This window comes from Muscardinus avellanarius (assembly GCF_963383645.1).
Source record: "Muscardinus avellanarius genome assembly, chromosome: 11".
In the NCBI taxonomy this organism is placed as follows: Eukaryota; Metazoa; Chordata; class Mammalia; order Rodentia; family Gliridae; genus Muscardinus; species Muscardinus avellanarius.
The window spans coordinates 111,503,293-111,516,786 of NC_137797.1; the positions used below are offsets into that span (position 1 = coordinate 111,503,293).

At 46.1% G+C, this 13,494-nt stretch overlaps 1 protein-coding gene across 1 annotated transcript in view; it reads right to left on the reverse strand.

Moving 5' to 3' along the window:
• Window positions 1–13,494, reverse strand: part of SOX5 (SRY-box transcription factor 5) — a gene marked incomplete at both ends in the record, with an annotated part of 374,117 nt that overhangs the window by 196,263 nt on the left and 164,360 nt on the right.

Here is a 13,494-nt window from a genome sequence, read left to right on the forward strand (position 1 = left end):
GGTGTTAGTCTGCAGTCAAAAAATAATTATGTTGATAAAATGCACGACAAAAAAAATCAAAGAATTAGCTCTTAAATCTGTTACATGTAATTATATCCCTTGGTGTGTTTACAATTACATCCACTTTATAATATGTGTTTAACATCGTGCGGTGGTAAGCGCACTGGGGCAAGATTTGCCAGTACCGTGAACATTTGAAAAAAGAAAGTTGATATAAAAAAAGCTTCAAAAAGACTGAAATATCTAGAGAAATGAGCAATGCCTATAATGGAAACCTATTATTTGCTAATTTCAGATTTGTATCACACTCTTTTAAAACACCAGCTCCTGCAGCAGGACACACGCAATTTGGAGCGCGAGGTCACGCTGCAGCCTGGTCTCCCTCCTCGCATCGCGGGGTCTGTGACCTCTCTTTTTGTGTTGTCTTGATGTAGAAGTAAATAAAAACACTAACAAAACACCCCCAGCGTTAAGCTCAGTTGCAGACAATGTGGCTGCATACTCCTGTGAGCATCTGGATGGGCACCCAAGGCCGTGGCCGCCGATCCACCCCGAGCATACGTTCAGTTAGAGCGTGAGCGTACTGACAGGTAAATGTGTCAGTACGCGCCACCGAGTCACAAAGCACCCACTTGTTACCTAGTGGCTCTGCCGTCTGCCCACGGGGCTGCTGTGTATCCTGTTTGTCCAGGCATGTTTACCCCCTGCAGGAGCAGAAAGGGGCACTTGGGAGCTTAGCGGAGGGCTCTTCTGAGTACCGGGAACAAACTCCTTTTCCCACAGTCAGATGCGTTCTGAGGGGTCTTCTCTGTCAGCCATGGCTAATGCCATCCACCCTGCAGGCCCACCCACGGCCCCAGCTATCAGAGTCTCCCGGCCCTGCGAGACCGGCGAGGTGCAGCAGTGAATAATGAGCTATTGTCACAAGCTCCTAGGAGCTGAAAGGGTGCGGAGCTGTGAGTACTGTTTGCATAGTCTATGTGTAGGGAACAAATGTCATACACAGACCACAATTACCATGTGCGATCTAACTATGAAATGTGGGAAAAGCATTTTCCCTTGTAAACACTCCCCCCCCCTCTATGAAAAGATGATCCAAAAGGATTTACTTTTAAATTTTCTTACACATCCTTATGTCTTTATCATGTTATTTTGAAAATGATAATGGCAATTCTATAACGCAATAGAGGAAATACCTTCATACTATAATCAATATTCCTGTTCACTGGGCTTTAAAAATAACTTTATGACACTTCTGCAATGATTCCCAGTGTTTCTACGTTCCCCGTAAACACTGTGAGTGAAATCGTTTCTTAAACCTTATCAGAGTAGGTCAAACAAACACCACTGTTTCTTTTTTCCAGCACGCCACAAAAATTCTTGAGTAGCATATAAACAGGGGCCAGGCAGTGCGGGGTTTGCAATGGAGTCCTGTCTGTCATTTAAAGCTAACAAACCTTTGCCAAGCAGGAATGTGCGCTGGAAATCCAATGTGCGTGGACAATAGCTGCCTGCGCCTCCCCGGCAGAGAGCAGGCCATTTTACTTTTAAGGCTATTGTCTGTTGAGTCCAGGACAAAGCTCTTCCCCTGCAGCTAGACAAAATATTCACTGTAGTGTGCGCATAAAGAAACAGAAGTCTTCTGTCTAAGTTGCAGAGTTAAAGAAACCGCCGCTGGGTTTCTGAAACCTGCAGAACATTCCCGGCCTCTCTATTAACTAGCAGAGAGACAGGAGGTGCGTGTTCACAGCCACTTTTTGTCAAGGACCTGACTTTCCGTGTATGCTCCAGAAAATGAGTAACTGCTTTAAGACGAAATTATTTGGAAAATTTTAAATGGGAAGCATAGCTGACTCAGGGTTGTCGTCTGTGGATGAATAAAGGCACTTAATGCTTGCAGTCTGAACGAGGGGCACACACGGAATTCAGCTTCAAAGACATTTCTTGGGCGGCCTCCATGCCAGGAACCACGTGCTACAAGCTCTTGCCTGCTCACTCCTTTCAGCACAGCAACCCACTGAAGACTTACGGTGCGTGATTACATCTATTTTACAGGCTGAAAAAAGACACTAAGAATTAAGGTCTGGAACTAAGTATTTTCTCCTGCAAATCCCTAGCTTTCTTATTCCACAATGAGATGATAATAGCAGCTCCTGTTGGAGGCTAAGTGTGAAGTGGGGTGGCTGATCCTGTGCTCCCGGGTCTCCAACTTCTCACAACAATCTTCCCAACTAAATATTGATGCATCTGTTTTACCACTTAAGAACCAAACACTGCTGGGTGTCGTGGTGCACGCTTGTCATCCCAGCATTCAGGAGGCTGAGACAGGAGGATCGTGCTTCGAGGCCAGCCTCAGCTACTTAGTGAGGCCCTTTGGAACTCATAAAGACCCTGTCTCAAAATAAAGAATAAAAAATAGGACCAGGGAGCTGGGCGTGGTGGTACACACTTGTCATCCCAGCATTCGGGAGGCTGAGAGAGGTGGATCACGGTTTGTGGACAGCCTCAGCTATTTAGTGAGGCCCTCTACAACTCAGTGAGACCCTGTTTCAAAATTAAGAATAAAAAATAGGGCAGGGGTGTAGCTCAGAGGTAGAATGTCCCTGGGTTCCCTCCCCAGTACCACAGGGGGGAAAAAAAACAAGGCTTAGGGACATATGATTTTCTCAATATGGAGCAAATTCAATTTTATGGATCTTGGAGTCCTTGCTCTTTTGAGCACATCCACAGGTGCCCTCATTTCACCTAACTAAAATATCTGGGTAGTAGAAAAACTACTGTTATTAACACTGCTGGATGAATGATATAAAATTCATAAGGATGGACGAGCATCCCAGGTGACAGGTACGCATGGAAACTTTGGCACTAAAGGCAAGATGCTGTACAAATCTCATTACCCCAGGGACACGGCACCCGGTGGCTTTGCCCTTTAGAATGCGAGACACTTTAACCAGACCCAGGGCTCCACGCCTACTAGTACTTGGGAGGCTGAGACAGGAGGATCAGAGGTTCAAGGCCAGCACATAATAGCTTAGCAAGATCCTGTTTCAAAAATATAAAAAAAATTAAAAAGGGCTGGGTGTGCCGTTCAATGGTAGAACTCCCCTGGGTCCCATCCCAATACCACTCAAAAAAAAAAAAATTCTGGATAATTTAGGAAAAACTTATGACCATATAGCAGAGATACCAATGAATTAGTTCATTTTCCTTATATAGTAGAAGAATATTGAACCAAGATGACCTCCAAAGTAAAAGACAGAACTGTTTCCTACTGTGTGTGTGTGTGTGTGTGTGTGTGTGTGTGTGTTACCCAGGGGCATTCTACCTTTGAGCTACACCCCTAACCCTATTTTATTCTTTTTATTTTGAAACAGGGTCTTACTAAGTAGCTGTGGCTGGCCTGGAACCCGCCATCTTCCAGTCTCAGCCTCCTAAGTACTAAGATTACAAGCATGCGCCACCACACCCAGCTCTACACTTATTTTAATAAGTGTCAACAGTAATTGTTTTCTGCTGTGTTTTGGTTATCAGCAGCAGACACGATTATTACATCCATTCGGCGGACGAGGAGACCACGGCTCTGAAGCACACTTTGCCTGGCGTCGCTGGTCAGAGACCAGGAGATGGAACTAAACCTGGTCCTCTTCCTTCAAGGAACTTTCCGTTTAGGGGAAGGTCGGACGCACAGCTTTTAAATGAGAACTTGGAGCCAATGTTAAGAAGACAGGGGAAGACCACGAGAGAGAAGGGACACCGCCTTCGGCCAGCCACCCTGCTGACACCATCACGGGGCCACCTGCAGTGCTCCGCCTCTTTCTGCCCCACCCACCTGATGCGCCCCTGCTGTTCCCTCCAGGCATCTTTGGCTCACTAGGCTTCTTCAATCCCCACTGCGCCACTGTGGTGGTGATGGCCTCCTGCCTCCTTAGGGCCCGATCATTCCTCGTCACTCGCGTGCTGGGCTCCCTTCAGGGCCAGACGCCTGAAGACTGGCTCCTCCTCTGGAACACTGGGACCTACCGCCTCCTGCCAGTGTGCAGTGGTCGTCCAGCGAGCTGCTGGCGCCAAGAACCAGACCACACTGGTTCCAGTGCGGTAGCTTCACACACAGGCCTAGGTCTTTGCTTTGTGCAAACGCAGGGTGTTTTTTCCCCTTAATCTCCCCTGAGCTGCTGTGCAGCTTTCCCCGAAAAATTGAACAGGCAAAAATATATGTGTGTAAAATTTGACTTCTTAAATAAAGTGTCAGGAGTTAGTCCAAACCAACTCCATCATCGTTCATACTTTAATTTTGTACCTTAAACCAAGCTGTGCTATTCTAGACCGCATTTAGGGGTGGGAGTTGTCTTTTAGAAGGAAGAACAATATAGCTCAACTTCAAGACAGACCAATACCTACTTTAAAGTCAAGAAGTAAAAGCACATATTCATGCAAAGGAATCAGAATTTCAGTGCTTCAAAGATCTGTAGATAGCTTTTAGAGAAGTAGTTCGTGAAAGGAATTTACGCAAACATTTCTCAAAAAGTAGGTCATAGTCTTGCTACTTAAAACTAAACTAAGCCTCATGTCACGTAAATCTACTCGGTGTGCACAGCGTGGACTTCTCTACAGAATCAGATCATTTTAGGCGCTCCACAGACTGCCGAGCCTTAGTGAGCTGCGGGTCACACCGTATTCTCTGGACGTTTTGCAAGGCGATGCACACTGGAAGGTGGTCATTTGGCTCAATCTGAATAATAAGTGGACTAGACCAAGGTTTTCATTTCACAGATTAAAAAGTGATCAATCGCAAAGTCTACATAACTTGCCCAAATCATGAATCTAATTAAACATAAAGTCAGAACTTGAAGCATAATTCCTAGTCAGTGGATATTCCCTTCAGTATACCACATACCTGCACTGTAAAATCTGCTTCTATATTCTCTTTCTGGCACTGAGGACTGAACCCTGGGCCTCACACACGCTAAGTACATGCTCCACCACTACTGTGTACCCACCACCCACCCACCACAAACTTCTTCAATAAAGAGCGGAACTTTACCAAACAATTGAACTTTAACTCCATTTTGTCCCTCTCTTCTGGTTTTAGCTGATAATTATATGATAGGAGATCCTTCTTAATTGGGTACTTTTAACTCAACGATCTGTTGGATGGAATTCGGCACTGTTAACTCAATATTCTACTATTGGACGCTTTTATCTAAGAGCCTCAAGGATCTGAAGGATAAAAGCAAGTTGGTGCCATTGGCCACATACAGTTTCCCTGAGAAGGAAACTACAATCCAATACATTGCTATTTAGTTCTTGATTAGGGACCACAGATTATCTTGAGGGGAAGAGGGGACTGAACTGGAAATCACACATCAGTAAGAGAGATAAGTTCAAGTTGAGAATACCACGTTGCCTCGACAATATTCAGGGGCAAATATTAAGCTGGTCCGGTATCCATGATGAAGACTTTCACATATGTGGAAAGTTGCTTGTCTACTAAAGAGCAAAAGGTCCCACGACAGGCCCCTTGGCCAAGAACTGCAGCAGGTCCACAAGGAAATCGCCAAGTTCTTTTAGGGAATGTTAAGAACGGAGCACGCAGCTACACACGACAGGAGACGTCTGGAACGCCAAAGCGCCGGGTTTCAATGAGCTTCACGTGGAATCCAGTCATCCCGAAGCAAATCAAGCTCTGCAAACACCTTAGGTTCAGCATTGCCAAAATACGTGCTTGTTTCCATTTGAAAGTTAATAAGAGCTCACTAAGAGAAGAAAAAAGAAGTCTGGCTAACTCCTGTTTTCAATGTTTTGATGTGCAATCCACCGTCTGGACTCTGCAGGGCCCAGCACGTGGTCACAGCTTCGACTCTCTTGCCGCCCAGCAGGGGCAGTGAGCTCACCTGTCCAGTGCTACCCAATGCCGGAGGGCTGCAGAGGAAGCATTCACCCGTCTCCAGCCGCAGGCGCCACCAAGGGCCTTGCTCCTCACAGGACAACTCTGCTTTCCACGCACACACGCGTCCCAATGCAAGGGAGACCGTGTGCGGGGAAGTGATCGTCTCGCCCACCCCACACTTAGAAAGTCTGTGTTTTCTTCTATGAACTGCAAATATTTGTTTGCCTTTTGTTTCAAATATTAGATGGCAGCAAAGAGGCCATGAGTCATTTGAGGGCAACACTTCAAGTAATTGCAAAGAGCAACTCCTCGTGGACACAATCTTCCTTATGTTTTACTATGAAAAATATAGAAAAAAGTTCGTGTAATGTCATAAAACCTGACTCCATCACACACTAGCTCTGTGATCTTTGGCAAGGAATTTAAACTCCCTCTGCTTCAATTTACTCACCCGAAAGAGGGTAATAACTGCACTTCTGTCGGGCTGCTTTGGAAATTAATTTGTACACAGCACTTAAGTCAGTGCTGGGCACACAGTGATGTCTCAGACACTAGCACACACAGCAGCTGCAAGCCGGCACGCGGCCTAGAAAGCGCAGGTTTCGTGGAGGGCAGGGGCTCCACCTGGCTCCACAGAGGCTGCCGGCCTCTGACTTGAAGGTTGGGGCGATGTCTTCTCCTCTGGCTGATGCTTGGGTGTGCAGAAGGGCACGCATGTGCACAGACAGACTCAACTAACACCCTTTTCTTGACACTTGTCTTTCGAACTTTCCAAAGATTCTGTTGGCTTTTAGAAAGCCAGTGCTTTTGACAAGTGAAAGGGAACAGCAGGCAGCTGTGTAGTCTCTTCCCAGGGCCACTCAGCCGGCAGCCTTGTTACTGCTTTTACTCAATAGTGCTGGAGCCTCGTCCTGGGCTGTGGCTAACTCACCCAGCCCCCAAAAGCAAAGGCACTTCACACACACACACACACACACACACACACACACACACACACACTCGGGCTCCGGAGCCCCACTGTCCATCTGGGCCCAGAAGGGAGGGTACAGGGAGGGATGGAGGAGAGAGAGGAGTCGCCTGCAGGCCCCGGTGATGAGGCAGCAGTGATGGTGGCCCCAGAGGCGCCAAGGGCTGTTAAGGGACAAGGGGCAGACAGGAGAGCCACAGTGCCTTCTAGAAAGAGGACCAGGAGGAAGAACGCTCAGGATGCGCCCATGGCAGCCACCTGATAAAAGCCTGAATGTTTCTTATGAAGAGGTTCACAGTGATTTTTACTGTTTTATCCAGCAAATAGCTGAGTTCCTTAGACAGCAAGAATATTAAATATTTTATTTTCCATGAGCTTAATATGAAACAGTACTTTTTCCTTTGTGTGTGTGCAAGCTAGAACAAGGACAAAAAACGGAAAAGCTGTCATAAGAACTAAGTTATAGCATAAAGTGTTTGGAAATCAGGCATATTTAAACAAATGAAGTCTTGAGCCAGGTGTGGTGGCCACGCTCGTCATCCCAGCATTCTGAAGGCTGAGACAGGAGGATCCCGGTTTGCAGACAGCCTCGGCTACTTAGTGAGGCCCTTTGCAATGCAGTGAGACCCTGTTTCAAAATAAAGAATAAAAAATGGGGTTGGGGGTGGTGCTTGGAGGTAGAATGCCCCTGGGTTTCATTCCCAATACTGAAAATAAAATAAAATAAAACAAATGAAGTCTTGTTTTCACAAGAAGAATTTATAAACAAACTGAGGAAAAGCTTAAAATAGCTTAAACATATCATCACTTAGGAGAATGCCTGTTTCTAAGTAAATTATATATATATCTATTGATATATCTAAGAATCTGATATATTTTTGAGTTATACAGGCTACAGCCATCCTACTATAAGATGGTGTGCACATAATCATTCACTTAATTGGGTATCTAGAGTAGGCCAAAAAGGAAAATCAGTGATATTTGAACAAATATGTTTTGTTCAAAATTGAGAGTAGATGGTAACGAAGAGAAAGGAGATAAGAAAGCACAGAAATAGAAAACCACTTAACAGAAGTTAGAATAAGAAGTCCAATGCTTTACAATATGACAGAATGTTCACCACTGGAAGTGAGAACGGAAGCGCAGAGTGATGCTGACCACTGCGCACCTGCATCATCCCCTTCACAACATATGTGGACACAACGTACGGTCCCAGCCCGCCAGCTGCCCGAAGAGACAGACACCGTGGAAACGGACATGATTCATACAATAAAGCAGACCGGGTGAGGTGCAGGTAGTCCAACCGTTGAGCCGAAAGCCAGATATAAGTCAAGTTATAATTTTTATGTCCTAATATATAGAATCAGATTTGAAAAATCAAGAAAAATATTCTCTGATGCGCGTACAACCACATGTCAAGTCTGCACACAGCCTCCTCAGCCCGAGTGGTCCATCTGCCTTAGCATCTCGTTTCATTGACCTCTCAACCTTTTCATGAATTTCGGGTGGTGTCATTTTTAGAGTAATTTTAGGTGGGAAAGTATAATAGCTTTGTTTCTGAAATGGCATCAGCTGCTCACAAGGTTAGTCCCTCTCACCAACACCGAAGCCTACGTGCCTCTGTTAGCGAGGACGGGCTGTGACCTCTGAGAACCCACAACAGCAACACAAAACATACCCAACCTGTGAGTGTCTCTTTAAGAAGTATCCTTACAGCCGGGCATGGTGGGCACGCGTGTCATCCCAGCACTTGGGAGGCTGAGGCAGGGGGATCGCGGTTTGCGGACCGCCTCAGCTACTTAGTGAGGGAGGCCCTTTGAAACTCAGTGAGACCCTGTTTCAAAATAAAGAATAAAAAATAGGGCTGGGGGTGTAGCTTGGAGGTAGAATGCCCCTGGGTTCCATTCCCAGAACTGCAAAATAAATAAGCAGATAAATAAGTAATAAAAAGGATCCTCACTGAGGAGGGAATAAGAGAAAGAATAAAAATAGGAAGCAGACAAAAATTACAAAGGAAGATTGGGCTAAATATGAAAAGGCCAAAGAGTTGCGTGGCCTTCGCCCGTCTCACCAGGGCCTCGCCATCCTCCATGACAAAGACACAGGCGTAGAGTCAGGCCAGCACAGTCTGCCGATACATTTATGGAATTTCTGATTTGGATGACGGTACAAGCTAGCCTCTTCGCTTTTGACGGAACACTGCACTACACGAGTTATCAGACGCCATAACTACACCAGAATGGATGCCACACACGGGCACTGCCACCCTTAGGGTGTGTCACAATTCACACACAACACCCATGTGCACTCACACATGGAATCCGGGAGTGTGGCGCCCGCTCCTGTGCTCATTCACCTGTCGAACGACCTGTACTCAGCCCCTCTGTGTCCTGTGGAGGGCACCAAGACACCCTCGTGACTCAGGACTCCGGGAAGGGACGCAGACTGTGACCAGACTCCAAGACCTTCTGTCCAAATCCTAACACGTCGCTGAGCTGCTCTCCTACAGGCCCATTCGCTCAATCAAAATTAGAGATGGTGCTGTACTTGAATTAGTATACCAACAAACAGTAAATAAGTGTGTGGCTTGTCTTTTTTTTTCTAAATGCTACTAGAGTCACGACTGTAAAGTGTTGCTGTAAGAGTTCTAAAGTAATCTTCTGCCTATCAACCGCACCTAACATAAAACGTTCCACTAGATGATAACTTCCAAAACCAGGGCCAATTTCTTATCTTGTTCATAAATAGAATAACTGGATCATACTAGCAATACCAAGTTAAGTTAGAAGATAAGTCTATGATTCAGGCATGGTGGTGCCCTCCTATCATCCTAGTTCTTTGAGGGCTGGGACAGAGGATCACAGACTCTCCATCCACCTCAGCAGATTAGTGAGGGCCTATTTCAAAATAAAATAAATTAAGGCTGAGGGTGTGTAGCTCAGAGGAGACTGCCTCTGTTGAATCACACACACACCACAAAGATAAGTATGATAAAGTGAGCTCATTCAAGAAGAAGTGTGGATGATATATTCCTCCAGCCATGGAGGGTTCTAGGAAGAGCACAGCATAAGTTATGTGAGTCTTCTCTCCCAACCTGGGATTCCTAACCACAGGAGAGTGTCCTTCACATGCAGAACTCTGGGGCCACCAGAGAGTGATTCGCTGACCTCAGTCCAAAGATCTCAACTTTTCATCATTTACTTTGATGAATAAACACCGACTAAAGGTATAAGCAAATAAATAGATGTGCCATATTAAATCTTTGGAAACTTAGAAAAAACCTCTACAAATGAGTAGAAACTTGAAAGAGTGGAATGGATTGAATTCTACTTAAGAGGGAAAATCCCTTCACTAACACTACTCTGCCACTTGAGCAGTAATTAAACTTATTACCTAAAAACTCCAAATAGCTTTTAATGCCTTCCTATTCTATGTCTCCATGGAATTCAGCATTTCAAATTCAAGAAAAAAGTCACAGTGGAGTGCGATGATGAGCTTCTAAGGACCCAATGCCATTTAACTACTAAACAGAGGGAACATGAAAATACGGTTGACTGGGATACTGCGATCAAAGCCATCGGTTAGAAATTCTAAGTAACGGATCAGGAAACATACCATCGCATATTAGAAACACGTGCATTCTTTCTGTGGCGCTGAGGAATGGATATATATTCCTTAACATAATGTACTACATGCCTAAGAGATATGCGTGGATATTATAAATATATATTCACATATATATGTATACGGCAAAGAGAAAGGCGAAATTCCTGAGACATTACAGCTGCTCCGGTGATAAGGACATCATCTGAACGGCTGGGCGCTGAAGTGGGCAGGTTCAGAAGAGAACGGCAGAGACTGGAGAAGTCGAGAGCGGAGGAGAGGAATCTGCGCATCCAGAAAGCTGTGTAGCGTTTAAGGGAAGGTGGGAACGGCTGTTAGCTCTGGAAAGCGTGCCATGGTAAAACGTCAGATACTCTGCCTCTCCCTGAACATGGCGGCCGGGGTTCTCCAGGTCGGTAGCCCCTCATTTACCCCTCATGCACTCTTAATGACATTGGTTGGTAGCAACCAGTGAATCATGTCTCAGAGCAGTGAGAGGAAAGCAGGGCAGGTAAACATTTGAGGATAGTGAAATTTCATAGAGGAGAATGCATCCGAGAGAAAAGGTATTGTTTAATGCTCCTTCTTTCTCCTCTATATTTCTGCTCTCCGGATAAAAACCTTGAAAACTTGGCCCCTGTAATAAAGACTTAAAGGTTTTTGTATCACTAAGTCTCCTTCACATACGCACACATCTAGTACCATCGATACGCACTGTGTGTAATATGTAGCTTGCGCTGAACCCCTCACGAGGAGCGCGTCTGAGGGTAAGTGGGTGACGGGCCTGGAGGACGCCCTCACCCCTACCATGTGTATTCCTCATTTGCCCAACTCACAGATGGAAAAGAATGGACTTTCATTTAAAGCACACTGGGGGTTTCAGTGAAGTCCAGTGAACGATCAGTAGTTTAGAAATTAAGATACCAACCAGTGTTTCCTTTCAAAGGACGGGCGAGTCCAGTAAAATGGAAGACCACCCAATTCTCTGCCCCGGGGGTCAGAGAGCAAGCTTTGACAAATTGGGAACACTCTATTTTAAAGCCGTGAGTCTGTGTCCCACGTTAGAAACTCAGAGTTGTTTACCTCTCGCAGGGCTTCTCTGAGGGACAGGAAGCCCTTAGGCCCCGCTCTCCGTCTTCACAGAGAGATGCAGCGGGTCTCAGGCCCAAAGGTCTCCGTTAGGGACCTCAGAGCTCCACCCAAGCTGAGCACTGGACAGGGTGAAGGCTTCAGAAGGACTGCCTTGTGCTTGACGAAAGTGGAAAGAGCCTTTAACTCTAGGAAGAAGTTCAGATAAAACGCCGCTAAAAATAAATGGAAGTTAGAAGAACAATAATAATGTTTCAGTAATAGGATTTGGGCCCTTTAGTTAATCAGAAACATCCTAAATAAATAGCTGCCAGTGTGGTAGGTGCTCAAAATTTGCACAAGGCAAATTTTTATTTTTATTTTTTTATTTTTTTGTGGTACTGGAGATGGAACCCGGGGGCCTTCTACCTCCCAGCTACACCCCCAGCCCTATTTTTTATTCTTTATTTTGAAACAGAGTCTCACTGAGTGGCAGAGGGCCTCACTAAATAGCTGAGGCTGTCTGTGAACCATGATCCTCCTGTCTCAGCCTCCCAAATGCTGGGATTACAGCATGCACCACCTCACCTGGCAACAGGCAAATATTTTAATGTAAGAATCTTGGTAAACTAAAAATGTTAAGTTATTGTAATAAATTTACAATCACCAGCATAAAGTGTTGCTACTTGACAGGGGCCAACACTGAGCAATGCAGCGTCGCCTTCCTGTGGCTCTTCAGCGATTCCAAAGGAAGGAGGGAGCATCCGTTCCTGTCAGTGGAGGGAGGAGCCACTGCTCCACGCCACTGCGCCACAGAGGAGGAGTGGCTTTGCATGAGAGGACACGTGCTTTACAAGAACGTCTCCCAGTGCGCAGATGCATTAATGCACATGTGTAACCTACGCCTTTCCTGGGTCCCAGCACGCATCGATTTATTATCCTAGCCCACGGTTCTGGACGTACGACGTGGATTGCTGCTTCCTCTCTCTTCCTTCTCAGAGCCTTGCTCGGCCTGCTCTTACATGGCCCTGGCAGGAGGCCGCGATAGCACAGCCAGAGCTCCTGTCCCACGCAGAGCTGGATGAACCCGAAAACTGGCAACTCTGGAAAACGCCATGATTTTGGCATAATTGAAACGCTTGTTTTCAGACATATCTCAGCCTTGCTGTCGTTGTTGTGACAGAGAAAGAGCCTGCGAAATAATGGCTGGCGAGGTTCACAGCACGGAAGGGACAAGCAAGTCAAACACAGCCGCTCCCCGCAATGCGGGTCACGTCCAGTAGTTCTCTACAGGGCTGCCTCCAAATCCTCCAAGCCCAGCGCCCCGGCCTCCGACAAATTAATGAGGCGCCTCGAGCACCCGCTCTTCAGCGGCAGCTCTGGGCTCTCCAGCCGGCCACCTACAACTCACTAAATTACAACAGTGACCCAGAGAGACATCTGTTTGTTATAGACAGCATTGTACTCGAGGATAAACTAGAATCATAGATGGGGGATTAAGATGATAAGATGTATGTCGGGTTGTATTTTCTGGGGTTAATAGGGGCCGGAGCGCAACTCTGGTCTTTTCTTAACCAGTAAAATTCCTATTTTCCCACCAGGCACTAGGGCCTCTGAAGAGCCTGGCAAGGGGCCGACATGCCCAGGTCTCCATGAGGCCGAGATCCTCGCGACTCTATATGGCACGTTTCTTAAGCCTAAGTGCATTAAGCTCGGTTCTAATCATTTTCTATAATGCCACCCCCTTCCTGATGCTCGTAACGCGTGGCTCCCAGGGACGGACTTGTAATGAGATGGCTGGGCGATTTTCTATTAAAGGCCTCTGCTGGAGCTTCTCCCCACTTCTCATAGATTTCCAGTTAAACACTCCCTCTCTTTTTATGTTTGCCACAACACCAAGTCCTACTGCAGTGATTAATTTTCTATTTGAAAACAGGTTGCTGTGTCTTCCCGCGTCCTTCCCTGGATC